Genomic DNA, 14,914 nt, shown 5'->3' with positions numbered 1-14,914 from the left:
TCAGAATGAGTGCTAGCAAACTATGCTAAAAATAACAAAAAGGATTTCTTCAGGTATGTGCAAAATAACAGGATGAGAAAAGAAAGATATATCAACTACTCAGTGAAGATGGCAACAGGGCAATAGATAATAATGCCAAAAACATTCAACCTCTATTTTGCTTCAGTCTTCTCTGAGAAAGCAATATGTATTTCACCAGGCAGTTGTGAAAAGCAAGTTGAAGGAGCAAAGCATTTGACAAAGTACTCCATGACATACTGATTAATAAGCTAGTTATGTATATGTACTGTACCCAAAGGGGTATAGTCCAGAAGAAAATCAAGACCAATTTCCTTTTGTCTCAGAGAATACATGAGATGGAATAATCCTCTTAGGCTACAGGGAGATAGATTCCAATTAAATATTAGGGAAAAAAATCCTACCAGCAAGGTAGTTTGACATTGGAATCAGTTACCAAGGGAAGTGGTGAACTTCTTTTCATTGAATGTAATCAGGCAGAGACTGAATAGGTATCAGTTTGAGATGCTTTAAATAGGATTCCTGTACTGAACAGGAAGTTTGGCTTGATTATATAAAATCAACAAAGAAAACTTTGCAGGAATAAATGAATTGTGAAGCCCAACATGCACAGATGTATATCCATGTCAATGGCCATACAGGCACACTAAAGCTCAACAAAGCAACACAGAAGATTTTGCAGCTCTAAATGTAGGAAATGTTCATGGGACAAGAGCATGTACAGCATGCACTCACATCAAATCTGAGCAAACCACTCTAGATCATCTACCTAGTAGTAGCAACATTTTTGAATTTATAACTTACCATCTTAACTGCACTGGCAACACTTGTGTGCAAATCAAATCAAGTAGTATACATCTTTATATTGATTTACCTTCTTTTAGCCTGCAAAAGAAAGCAAAACATACCCACCACTCAACCACATCAACTCTAATTTCCCCATACCAATGAATTAAAAAAAAAAAAACCCTACTAAGCAGGTTGGCAACTATGAGCCGTTTTCTCCTTCTGCCTATGCAGAGGGAGCTAGCAAAGGGACTAATTTGCTTTTCTCCCCACCCTCCACCCCCCTCCCAGCTACTTATTAACAGCCACTGAAGTGGTTAAATGGTTAAGGTACCAGTCTAGAAACCAGGAGGCTGTGAGTTCTAGTCCCACCTTAGGCAGGAAGCCAGCTGGTGACCTTGGGCCAGTCTCTCCCTCCCTCCCTCCCTCTCTCTTTAAAGGCAGAGGCGAAACCACTTCAGAAAAACCTTGCCAAGAAAACTGCAGGGACTAGTCCAGATAGTCACCAGGAATCAAGACTGACTTGAAGGCACAGGAAAAAAAAAAAAGGATAGCATAGGAAAAGGCTGAGTTCACACATCATGTTAAGTCATAATAGGGTTGGTTGATAGCTTAGCATAACATGTGAATGCAGCCATTCTGATTAGGCATTCTCTGTGAACCAGCTATTATGGCTTCATCAAGAGACCATAATTTTTAAAATGATGGTTTAGGGTGCTCTATGAACCCACCAAGTCTCTATGAATTCTGGCTGATTTTGCCCTGACTTTGCACTTTGTGTCTGATGTATGGCCCCTTTGGCATGAATTGACTTATGTACATTCAACTGCACATCGTATACGGCACCTCAGTTAATTGCCCTACACTGTGAGAGACTCGAGTTGGCATGGACTGTTGCAATATAACATATGATATATCAGTTACGCCATGCCATACGATAAAGCCTCTGTTCATAGTATAACAAGAGTGATCAAACTGACACCACTGAATTCATAGGTCTATGTTCTTTTGGGCTCTGAGATACAATACAGTCACTAGGCCTTAGGTGTGGAAGTGACGTCATATAAATAAATGTGTTGCTCTTTGGTCCACCTTACAAGTTTTATTTTAAAGCTTCTATTTCTGTTAAATGGCTATTTTTATCCTGGCTAAACTAGTCTGCCTTAGGAATGGGAGATATTTTGTCTTCCTATCCAAAAATTAATATTAAAATGTGCAATTGCTACCATGCTATTAAAAGAATTAATTGATCTACATGCCGAAGGACAACCCTCTTGATAACAAGGATTATGTATCCTGAGTGTGTGCCTGTGAGTTGTGGGTCTGCTTTCTAAGTCTCTCAGGCAGAGATAATCTAATTAGGACAACAAAGACCAGGTCAATTTGTGGGGAGGGAAGGAGGAAGGTAGTGAATTTGTTAGCATGTATGTTAAGGAAGAAGGCTGTGTTGATAGTGTTACAGCTGAAGACACACTCTGAAAAGATCCAGGGAAGAGAGGTGGATGGCCTAAAGAACAGTTTAATCTGCTCTTTGGCTCCACAAACACTGGCAAACAGACATACTGACTGCACTACAACCAATCTCGTTACAAATTAGTATTTCCAATACATTCATTTGCCATCTAATGAAGAAAGGACCCATTATGGAGACAAACCCAGGCTCCCAAAGGAAGTATTTGGGTGCAGGAGATGTTTGCAAGTTAGAAGCATTGAGTGAAAGAGGAATTGTTTAATCATACCTCATTCATTGATTCATACCTCTTCATTGATTGGAAGCTTTCTTCTAGTTTCCAACCCCCACTGTTCCCCAACTTAGCTCTAAGGAATGAAATCTTGCCTGACTGGATCTAGCAGCTGTGAAGGAGAATTAGGTAAGCACAAGCAGGAGAGGCCTTTTCTGTCCTCCCCCAAATTGGCCTTACCTCTGCAAACCTGGACTTGGGAACTCATCCTGACTGGGATGATGTCTCATTCCACCTTAAGCCAGCCTTCTAACTTTGTTGACTTGAACTTTAGCACCATTGAGCTTAATGACACTCAAGAAGCATTCTGAAAATTGCAGAGTGAGAGGGTTGTGTGAACTGGCACATTTCTTGGTAGTTTGCTGATGGATGATGGTGTGCATGTGTTTTGAGTTTTCTTGTGTGAAAAATGCTGCAGGTAGAAAACCCGTTTCAGAATTAGCCTTAGTGTAAAGCACTTCATGTAATGTAGCTTAGACTACATGGGGAGAATTTACCTTATAGTAGTACTCATATATGTGAATCTCCTCAATTGTAGTTAGAAGCAGTGTAGTCCCAAATTCTGCCCATCTCTTTGGAAAGAAAGATAGGAAATGTCTAATTTCTATTAAAATGGAAATGAGAAATTCATTCAACTACTCATGTTAGTGTGATTCAGGGCAGAATAATGGGTTTCATGAAACTTGCTGCTACATATTTTTATTTCTTCTCTCCTACAATCTTCCTTGTAATATTTCATACTATACATGAAGTGACATTCTGTGCAATTCCCTGCCTCTGTTGCTGATAGACAATGATCTGAGATGAGAGCAATGCATAGTGCAACTAACATGTCACACATTGTGCAAAACTAAGCAGAAAGAAAAAGACTGACAATAACTCTAGAGCCTTGTGCAATGTCTAATTTTGCCATTAACAGGCTTGTGTCTATCATACTTAAACAGCAGCAGTAAATCTTTTAAATGAGAAGTTGAGATGTATCTCTGTAAATGCGCAGAGAACATCTCAGGGACTTCCTAGGACATGCCTATGATATGTTCTTCACTGCTTAGAAGCATGCATCTTCACATGAAGGGCTTTGCTTTACAGATGACAAATCTGTATTTCGGTAGAGGCAATTTTATCAAACTGACCCATGTATAACTATAAAACTTCTGAACAATGGTCTCTTTCTTGGAATCAGACCTCATTGCTTCCAACTTGTCTTTCAGACAGTTTAGAGATGAACATTTGGAAAGGCAGTAGAGATGAGATCATTGCTAGGGTGCAAACATGATATGAAAATGACAGGAAAGCTGGCTACATCAGTCAGTGCTTTGCAGACACTTTTCCCATGAACCAGATGTGGATGTGATGTTATTTCCCTGTCCACAACAGCACAGAGACTTTGGAGTCTATGCTGGCTGGCTGTTGTAGTAAAGCTTCAAGTGTGCAGATAAGACCCTGAGACTTGGAGCCATCAGAATGTGAACATTTCAGACTGCCTTTACATTCCTGTCTTTTATTTTCTTAACAGAAGCAAACACTTAATTTACGAGATTATAAACAAGAATTTAAAATGTGGCAAACATTTCCCCACTTTTGAGAAAGGGACATTGAATCTATTTGGCACATGACTGAAGCATATAAATTATTATTTATTTCATCTGATAAAATGCTTGGGGAGGGGATTCATCAGGACACCAATCATTTAGGGACCAGGTTTGGTGCTTGGAAACAGAGCCAGATTTGAGATTTTGTTAGTGTATAGTCCACCCCAGTGCTCATCTGTTTTCCTTACCAGGAACTGGGATAATCCTGGAGCTGTTTTGACATGTTATTTGTTCATGTTATACAGTACATATTGTGGGCCTGTATCAGGGGTAGGGGGTGGGGCAGTCTGGGTCATTCTGTTATTATAGGCAAAACTTTCTTGATGAAGTTTGGGTTGAAAGTTGCCATTACTATCTGCAAGATGTTGGTTTTAGTAGGTCTACTAGAATAGTCTACCCAGAGACCTACAGAATTGGACAGATTCTTAAGAGAATGATCTTAGTGAGAGACAGATTCTGGCTGATATGGCTGGCACTCCTGCCAAACCCTTGGTGATGTACAGAATTGTGAGACAAAAAGATCTACCGACACAGTTGCTCCAAGCTTACTCTCTGGTATTATCAAGCCTGGTGAGCAAGCAACAGGACAGGCTGGAAGTCAATGAGAAAATATTTGATGTAAATCTCTAGCGAATATGACTAAACTCAATAGAGGGCATCTATGTTTTCTTGATGGCAATGTGTTTAGATTTCTTCTCCTCTGTTAGGTTCTTTGCCATCCAACAGAGTTTTTTCAGCTGCTAAACGGGCTATAAATATCCGGCCCTAGTGCTTGTAGTACAACTCCGAGCAATGATATTCTTGCAAGGCTTGTTATGGTAAAGTTCTCCATATTTACCTTGATCTTGATGCTGGCCAATAAACCAAAGCTATTACCAGATAAGTTAGAGACCGTGCTGGTGTTAAAGTAGTACCATCCAGAGCTTAATTTATCAGAAATATCAGTCCACACATCTGTTTTGAATGTCAGGCTGAATGCGGGGACATATGAATATAGAATAAATGAACTGCCCATCATGTCCTATATATGCAGAATGCCTTTCCATCTCCAGTAACTCCATCAGTTTAGCGGGTGTTGTTTTCAGAGTATTACCTATATAATGAGCATTAGAAAACCTGGACTGCCCCAATTCAGAGCTTTTTACATGAGAATGCAAGACTACACTGATAATTTCCTGAAGGCCTATAAGCAACTTTTTTTTGTTAGGCAACTCTGCTTAGGCTAAAAGCCACACAAGGGGAATCAGCAAAACTAATTAAAGATAAGAGAGATAAGATGTTAAAACAGAAGACCACCAAAGAACTGAGGTTGCTGAAAATAGGTGTGCCATATCTCTTGCAAATTTTCAGACTACCACTAGCCGAAAGCAAAGATTGTAAGTTTTCTGTTTTCTCTGCTGCCATCTAGTGATCATGCAGACCTTTGCAGTCTAGAAATGATATGCCAAAAGGAAACTGGAAAAGAGCCAACAGGTAATGAAGGTGTATCACAATTTAGTTCCTCTTGTTTGACTGGAAAAATCCTGTTGACACCAATGGGAGTTCTGCTAAATGAAGTTGCTGATTTGGGTGACAGTGGCATATGTGTTTACAATGAAAGAGGCAGAGCTCTTTTTAGATTGTCTTTTAAAGGCAAAAACTTACAGAACAAAAGGAATAAAATATTAATAACTGATATAAACCTGCAAAATATTAAAACACTGCTCCAAATTGCTACTGATCCCAGGTCCATACTGTTGGAGTTATTGAAGGGAAAATTTGGATAAATCATTGGATCTACAGGGCTTCGTTAAAAGTTAGCAATGATGGGCCGATGAATGCCATATGGCAAGGCATTCCATAAACGTGGATGCATTACTGAAAGGCCCTTTTTCTTCTTTTAATTCATCCAGCAGTTTGAAAAGGAAGGAAAAAGAAAAGGCTTCTTATTGATCCCAGAATGAAAGCAACGATGGGGAAGACAGCCCCTCAAGTAACTCAATCTCAAATTATTTAATATTTTATGAATAATAAATATTGTACTTTTACTGTGGAGAAAATTCAAGTACTGTAGCATCAGACATTTCCCAGTTACCTGCAATGTATTCACGGTATACATGAAAAAAGAAGGCTCTTTCCATGTCTTACAAAGCAAAGTATACCGCACATATCATTTTCATGCTGAGAACTCAGTAGGAATGCAGAAACAGTGAGAACTTGAATGACATTAAACTATAGTGGCTTGTTTCTTATTTAACTACAGGGTAGCCAGCAGAGGAGTGAGTCACCAGCCATAATCAATGTGGTTTCCCATCACCTTCTACAGTTTGACACAGGCATATATCGTACTACTTCTGGTGATCATAGTCACAGAAACCAGAACAATGCTGGAAAATACCATATTCCCCATCATATTGCTCCTTGGGCTTGTAAGGGTTTATAGAAGATTAAGAGCTGGATCCAGTCCAAATGAATTTCCTTTTAGGTCAGTGAGATAAGTCTTGATTAATTTTTCATACTGATTTTAATAGAATCTAAAGGCAATTAACTTAGATTGGATCCAAACAAAATAAGGAGTATTGCATGCATCAAAGCATTACTTAAAATGCTGTCATTATTGTGCATATGTGCTGCAATTGTATGCACAATACAAAAACAACCTGAATAGAATTTTACAACTTCCCCTTACTTCTTTTCCCCTCCATCTTTAAGCCACTAACTACAGGTAGTCCTCGTTTAGCTACCATAATTGGGACCGGTAACTTGGTCATTAAGTGGTCACTAAGTGAAACCATGACTGTGATTGTGATCTTCAGCTTCCCTTTGCTTTACAGACCTGCAAAGGTCATAAATGCGAGTATTGGTCATAAAGTTACTTTTTCATCACTGGTGTAACTGCAAATGGTCACTAAAGAAGGCAGTTGCTAAACAAGAACTACCTGTATTCAAAGTATAGACAAACAATTCAAAGTAGTAGACAAATGGGCAGCAAGTGGCTGACTTTGAGTAGTGAAGCCAAGCAGGGCTGGGCCTGGTTGGGACTTGGATGAGAGGCCAATAGAAAATAGCAGGGTTGTAGGCTAGAATGAGAAATTGGAAAAGCATTCTGGAAAACAACAATGGCAAACTACTTCTGCATGTTGTTCAGGACTGTGGAACCTTTATGTCTGATGGTCTTCTAGCACCAATCATTGGGTTCAGGGCTAATCTTTGGCTTAAGCTTGTCTTTCTGTCACATTTACAAACACAGTGGCTACTGTGCCATTCATTATTGCTCTGCTTCAGTCCCCATCTGGAAAATGGAAATCATAGTAATCTACCATATAGAATTGTTCTGAAAACAAACCAGATATAAGATGTCCATATAAGGAATATGGAACATCCTTCAGGGGTTTAGAGAAACACTGCAACCCGTGATGGCCAGTATCAAGACAGGATCCATGCCTCTCCAAGTTTCTTGGTTCTTCAGGGGTTTCACTGTGCTGCTGATGTGTATTCACATGCCCTCTCAAAGCATGCAAGCAGTGATGAGTGACGAAAAAGGATGGACCCGCCACCCACTGCTTGCTATATACCCCACTCTGGACTGTGAATTGGATGTAGCAGGACAAGCAAATGAACAGTGATGAAGCAGATGGAGGCCACTCAGGGCATCTTGTTCAGACTCCCTACCCACTGGCTTCACTATGAGTCTGGCCACTTCCTGAGATAGTCTTCAGTGGCCTTCTTCCAGTTGTCTCCACCATCTGAGGTGTCCCAGGTAATAACAAGACAGCAGGAAAAACATTATAGTTATGCCTTGTTTGTGGATCTCTCAGGGAAGTTTGCCTGGTTCTCCCACCTGGCATAGGTTTTCGATGGTAGATGAAATTATTTATGTTTCTGCTACCTTTTTAAAATTCAACTTTTTAAAGCTTCTGCTTTTGTACCATCCTGAGCTTGTATTCTGAAGAGCTTCCCCCCGTGAAGAATTAAAACACACACACACAGAGACACACCCACAAACAAACGAACTGCTTTGGAAGGGTGATTGAACGACAGTATACAAATTCCTAAAATGTAAAAGAGATAACATGAAACAAATCTAAGATTTCACAGCAATGTTTGGAACTTTTTTCTCTGAAAATCAGAATGAAGTTTATCCTACAATAGGGGAGCTACAAAAGAGCTATACAATCAATTGCAGTTAATATCTTGGATAGGGTGAAGGTTCCTTCTGACAGAAAGACCCATCAGCAGAAGCGATAATGCCTAGATCTTTATGGAAAGTACCACTTACGTGATAAGAAGTCCTGATGATTGCCTCCCTCATTTGCAGTTATCACTTCATTTTGATAGACCTGCCATGAAGAGCTGACATGGATAAACAGAAGGAATGTGATGGGAAGTGCATGGTTTAGTGTCTTGTTACCTCTTTGATTGGTTACTCACACTCATCGTCAAAATCAAGAGTCAGCATGAGAGCTGCCCTGAGTATCCTTTGGGTCAGAAGGTGGAATATAAACCAAATGAATCATAATAATATAGCAGCCAACACCATTTTTGTCACACCCAAATACATGACAATGTAATTGCAATATATGATTGGGCAACTTTGTCCTGCATTTCAAGAGGGAGAGGCAAATCAAAATGATCCATAGAGCAGCACCATACATGCAATATTGTATTTTTCTGGATTCCTGGAGGAAAACAACACCAGATAAACATTGATGATGGTCCTCTGAGCATCTGACATCATGTTTAAGTTGAGGGTTTGTGGCTCATTATGCACTGGAAACCATAGATGGTTTCCAACGAATACTAGTGTGGGTAAGACATGTTAGTTAAGGCCAGTATTGTTATAAAGATGATAGTAATTTCTTAAGCTTTGGTTGGGTTAGTGGAAAGGCAGCCTAAAAGTTGGCTTGACTCATTTGCAATCTACTCAGGAGCTACTCAAATAGTGTGACATTAACATGTTTTAACAGGATACTGCTGGCCTAAATCTCATTTCTCCCATTAACCTACCGAAGACTACTGGCCTAATAGAGTTGCAAGGATTTTTTACATAATGTATGTGATGATCACTGACTGCTCTGAGGTGTTTATCAGATATCCTGGGAAAGAACATTCTGGTTAACCCAGTACTAACTGCAAAAGAATTGAGGATTAATTTAAAGGTAAAATAAAGAAGACACATGTTGCAGTATTGAATGATTTCTGTTGTAATACTATTAAATCAATGTTATTTATCTATTTATTTATTTAGTGCTTTCGAGTCAGTGTTGACTCCTAGCAACTGCCCAGACTAGGAACTGCACTTTTCTTGACAAGGCTTTTTGGAAGTGGTTTGCCCTTGCTTCTTCCTAGGACTGAGAGGGAGTGACTGGTCCAAGATCCCAGCTGGCTTTTTTTTTTAGATTTTTTATCACGCCTTTTTATAAATAACTCAAGGCGGCAAACATACCTAATACTCCCTCCTCCTCCTATTTTCCCCACAGCAACCACCCTGTGAGGTGGGCTGGGCTGAGAGAGAGTGACCAGCCCAAAGTCACCCAGCTGGCTTTCATGCCTAAGGCAGGCCTAGAATTCACAGTCTCCTGGTTTCTAGCCTGGTGCCTTCACCACTACACCAAATTGGCTCTCAAATTTTAATTAAGTTTCTTTTAATGTACTTTTGTGTGTGTGTTTGCTTTCGGATGCATACACTTTATAAAAAAAATTAAATTATTCAGGCATAAGACAAACATGGTGGAGGACACTCCTGACAAATGTCCATTGGAAGGGAAAGGTTGGCAGTGTGTGGGTACAAAACTGTGCATGGTGTTCAGGTGACAGGGCTAAATTTTGCAGGCTTGATGGAAGCCCCTGTTCCATGAGTTCATTAAATAAGTTTAATGAATTATGAATAGTCTTATAGCAGGTGTGGGGAACATACGGTGCTGCAGAGGTGACTGAATGACAATTCCCGGCAAGCTGGGTTATTAATGGGGGGAGCTGAGAGATTTTTCTTCTCAGCACCAGGCAATATTCATTGCATCCAGGGACATCTTTAAAAGTTATTGGCGTATATCATTTTAGTAATCCTTCCAATAACCCCACAAAGTAGGTTATTGTAGCTGATTGTGGTTTCTGGGTTATCCATGACTGAAACAAGAGTTGAGCCTGGTTTTTTTTTTTGGCAATAAAGGGAGAATATTTGCATCAGACAAATGCAGCATATTTTGCTAGTTGCAGCAGGAAACCTTGACTGTTTTGCTTCTGGTTAAATTTTCTGCCTCCTATTCCACCTTCCATCAAACCAAAAAAATCTTGACTCTGGGATGACTCCTTAGCCATTAAATTACACCAGTATTTGTCAGTAGATTGAAGAAGGCATACTTAAATTCTTTTAAAGGACGGGGGGTGGGGGGGGTGGAGGGGGCTGTAATTAGAGTCAGCTGAAGTTTTTCAGATTAGTATATTAGAAATGAGCTGTAAAGGCGCTTGGCTTTTAAAGGTTATGTTCAAAATTTTAAGATTTTATTTGTAAACTGGTCTGAGTGCTCATTCTGTGCTGGAATGATGGTAAATATTTTGATAGATAAATCTAGAGCAGAATCCTGGTGATTGTAGTGATTTTTAATGGCAACGATAGGCATGGGGCGTAATAAAACAGAGATGCAACACTTCCCCCCTCCATAATATACTCCAGAATGATGGTTTTAAAAATATGTGAGAGTGAGATTTTTTTTTTTTTAATTGCTCCTGATTTTAAATAACGAAGACTAAAAAGGCATTGGCAAGCGGCATGGAAGGGAAGTCAAAAGTCCAACTTTGGCTGTTACCTATCTTCTGTGCATGACTTGTACTCTCTTGATGAACAACATTCAGGATGTATTTCCACGTGTTGCACAGTGAGATTTATCCTTCAGACCCCCATTAGTATGGTGACATTGCCAGCATGTAAAGTTTGTCTCTTGATGTTGCAAAGAGAGGAGTAAAAGTAGAAGAGCTGGGTCTGAATTGGCCTGTATTGCACCTTTATAGTTATTGCCATTCATTATCTCTGTAGATTATGTATTCAGTAATTGTCAGCACAGTCTGTCTCATACTCTGTGCTAACCACTAAGAAATCATTCTACAGAGTTGATTTCATTCTATATATCAGTCATCACACTGCACATGGCAAAATACTTGGAATAGCATATACCGCAATTAGAACAAATTTTAATTTTTAAAAGCAAGTTTCTAGACCTCAGGGCTACAAAGATAGGATGGGAAATTCAGTAACCAAACAAAGTAACTGCATTTCATTAATAAAGTAGATGAGGTTCAGGGTTTTGCACTGCTGTTTGTCTGTTGTTGTTGTTGTTGTTTAGTCGTTAAGTCGTGTCCGACTCTTTGTGACCCCATGAACCATATTGCGCCAGGCCTTCCGGTCCTTCACTGCCTCCCTGAGTTTGCTCAGTTTCATGCTCATTGCTTCAGTGATGCTATCTAACCATCTCATCCTCTGCCGTCCTCTTCTCCTTTTGCCTTCAATCTTTCCCAGCATCAGGGTCTTCTCCAAAGAGATCTCTCTTCGCAGCTGTTTGTCTAGCAGACAGCAGAACCAAGTGACCTTGGCTGATCTCGAAAAAGGTGAAACAGAATTAGATCTGCTTAGTACTTGGATGGGAGACCACCAGAAAATACACTAGAGTGCTATTTTTAATGGGAAGTTTAAAAAAATCCCAGAAGAAGGAAATGCACACCAAGAATGTTTCCAAGAAAACTACATGGATATGACTGTGGAGTTATAGAGATTCAAGTTTAACATGAGCCTTCACCCTTTTTGTTTTAACCAAATATTTGCCAAGGCTCACTGAAGGAAAAGCATTTTTACTGTTCGCAGGGCACAATCTGTATCAACTTGACTTTTTTTTTGTAAGATCACGTTTTATTTTAATTTTTCCAGTCTGCCCAGAGCATATTGGTACTTAATGAAATTATGTTTTGTGGTTTGCGTGCATTGGCTGCATTGGCTTTGCCTTTCTCGCTGCCCCGCTGTAGCCATCAGGCAAAACGTCACGTTGTGAGATCTACTATTTCTTCTCCTGTCCCATTCTGCCAGTATAAATATAGTAAGTAGAGAGATTGTTCTAAGGGGGAATGTTATATTTTAAAAGTCATTCGAGACAGCAAAGTTATGCTCACTCTCTTTAATACTAACAAACCCAATGCTTATGAGGCTTATCGGTCAGTCTCTGCAATGTCTGCATCCCTTCACTAATTTCAACAAACTGTCCTCCAGAGTGGGAAGATTAGCCAGTGTATATGTTTATTCTCTGTGGAATTATAGCCATGTTCCCGTCAAGTGAGCGAGATATGAAAATAAAATCTTGTTTGTCTTTCTTCTTCACTCTGTTCTTGCAGCAGTTGAAAGAAACTTCAAGCAATTTAATACATGAGCCCAAAGCCCCCTTCCTAGATGGAAGGCTTTGCAGAGGTTCACAATGGTGGAGTTTTCGTTCCTGCAGCGATTCTGATTTGGGGGATTAAAAGACGTCCCAGAAAAAAGTGGACTTCAGCGTCCATGTGAATCATAGCATGCCAGTTTGTAAGAAGAAAGGTTCGTGCATCTATGGAGACATTATATTTTGTCCACACGATCTTACGAGAGCTGAATGCATCACTTTACGAGAGCTGACGTGCATCACTTATGCGAATGAAATGCATTTAAATACTTCACCTTAACTTGTATAATTTATTCTATTTTTTGTTAGTCATCTGTTGGATTGAGCCATGGAAGATTCTGGAGGCCTGCCCTGAGCAAATTTGTTTCAACAAGCTTTGCACGCATGCTTTTGTATATATTTTCATAGCCATACTTACTTTAAACAGAAAAGAAAAACTGAAATTCTTGGGAAGCCAAATTTCATGACTTTCTGTATCCCTGGGGCATTATAACTTGTGCATGCTTAGTTTTATATGTCTTTATTCTTATTTTATTTACTATTACTATCATCATAGTTTACTATTTCTAAATTGCCTTTAAAGAGTCACATCATTATGAAATGTATAAGTGCTAGAAACAGATCAACCTTTGGTAGGCTTATTATCTATGAGCTACGTACTCAGTGAGAGTCTGCAGAAACTGGGAACTGGACAGATTTAGGCAGTTGCATGTCTACTGCTAAGCTGCAAGTCTTGGGCATCTCACACAGCTGTCATGAAATAAAATTCATTCATTCATTCATTCATTCATTCATACAAAAACTTGTAACTATCTTACTTCAAATAACTCAAGAGGGGTAAATTGTCAAACATTATTATACCTTAGCGTAACCTTCCAAAACCTTGTGTCTTTCAGATGTGTTGGACTTCAATTGTCAATTCCCAATTAGTATACCTGGTACCAAGTTGGGGGAAAACTAGGGCTACTAGATCTGGGCTGTAAACCATCTAGATAGCAGCAAAACATGAGAGTTTTCAGTGTTTTTTTGCTGCAGTCAAGTGGTCATCTGGATTTTTGCAGTCTAGATATGGTACCCTGGAGAAGACAGCACTCAAACCTATGTTTTGGATCATAGAGCAAGAAAGGTCTTCGCTTCAGCCATTAATAGATACACTACTTAGAGCCTTTGGAGTAAGGTGGTTTATGAATCTCATAGATACATGCATACATAACATGTACTGAATATCATTACATCTTCTATGAAAGGTCCATTTGAGTTGCAGATATATGTTGAAAGAGCTTTGAACAGAATATGGGTTTCTGAATGGTTTAACACCTTTGCTGGATAATAAATCATGCCAATATATATAAAGTGGTTGGTTTTGATTTAGTGTATTGGGTGGGAACCCAAATATTGTGGCTTGAAAATCATGGCTTATTATTCAGCACATTGTGTGAATCCAAACAGTTGTGATGTATTCAGTCCCATGATTAAGAATGCCACAGCTTGACATCATGTGCAACTCTGATCGTGTCTAATGTGATGCTAATCTGCTTGTCTAGTTTGTCTTTCCAATGTCTATATATACTGTATCTCCAAAGGACAGGACAAAAGGGCACAGATCTGTATGTGAAAATATTTATATATCTTCAAATATTTGAATAAATATTAATATTCAAATTTAGACACCATTATTATATTTTAAAATATATAATGAAGCCTAGCACATTAAGCATACCCGGAGGAGGTCATTTCTATGCCTCTTCAACCTGTACCCAGATGCCACAGACAGGCAACTTTAAGAACTTACTCTACTTCAAATTATATGTATTTAATCCAGATATGGATTGGGCAGGATTTCAAACTATCTACTCAAAACTGTTAACCCAAGATTTCTTCTCTGTAATGTAAGTTACCTGTTTCCTCCATTGTTGCAGTTAAGAGACATACATTCTGCTCCATCTTTGCTTCTCTGCTGATGTATTTCTACTTGTGTGGAATCTTCCATATTTGATTTGTTAAACCATCTTGGGTTTTTAAATCAAGTTTATGAAGAAAATAGCCATTTTGAAAGTTCTTAATTTAAAAAAATGGAACCAAATGAAATTGTCACCCATCTGTTTCAGCACATTCAGTAACAGAGCTCCCTCATTTATCTTCCTGCCATGCAGTTGTTTCAAAGCCTGGCAGTGGGAAAAAATTGAGCATCTCAAACACGGCTGAAGATACCTTAAAACATAAGCCTTTAACAGTCTGGATGGATAAATCTGGTAGGCCTACCTTTTTTTCTGAATTTAAAACTATTTTAATATGTTGTTTTTTTCATCCCTCTTAAAAAGAAACATAAGTTTGAGGAAATTCTTATCAAAGAGAAAGAAGAGAGAAAATGAAGTGAAAT

The 14,914-nt window shown here is 39.0% G+C and overlaps 1 long non-coding RNA gene across 2 annotated transcripts in view; it reads left to right on the top strand.

Moving 5' to 3' along the window:
• LOC148214621 (uncharacterized) overlaps positions 1–14,254 on the top strand; it is a 37,604-nt gene extending 23,350 nt beyond the window's left edge. Inside the window, exon 4 of one of the 2 annotated variants that reach the window (XR_015797724.1) lies at positions 12,494–14,254. This is a non-coding gene — a long non-coding RNA (uncharacterized LOC148214621). The remainder of the gene's footprint in view (positions 1–12,493) is intronic. The other variant, XR_015797723.1, reaches the window with a different exon arrangement.
• The last annotated feature ends 660 nt before the right edge of the window (positions 14,255–14,914 follow it).

The sequence above is a fragment of the Python bivittatus genome, unplaced genomic scaffold, assembly GCF_059951505.1.
Source record: "Python bivittatus isolate LINGU-HERP-01145 unplaced genomic scaffold, Pbiv_v1 ctg000610_np1212, whole genome shotgun sequence".
Lineage (NCBI taxonomy): Eukaryota > Metazoa > Chordata > Lepidosauria > Squamata > Pythonidae > Python > Python bivittatus.
This window is presented reverse-complemented; position numbering and strand designations above follow the sequence as displayed.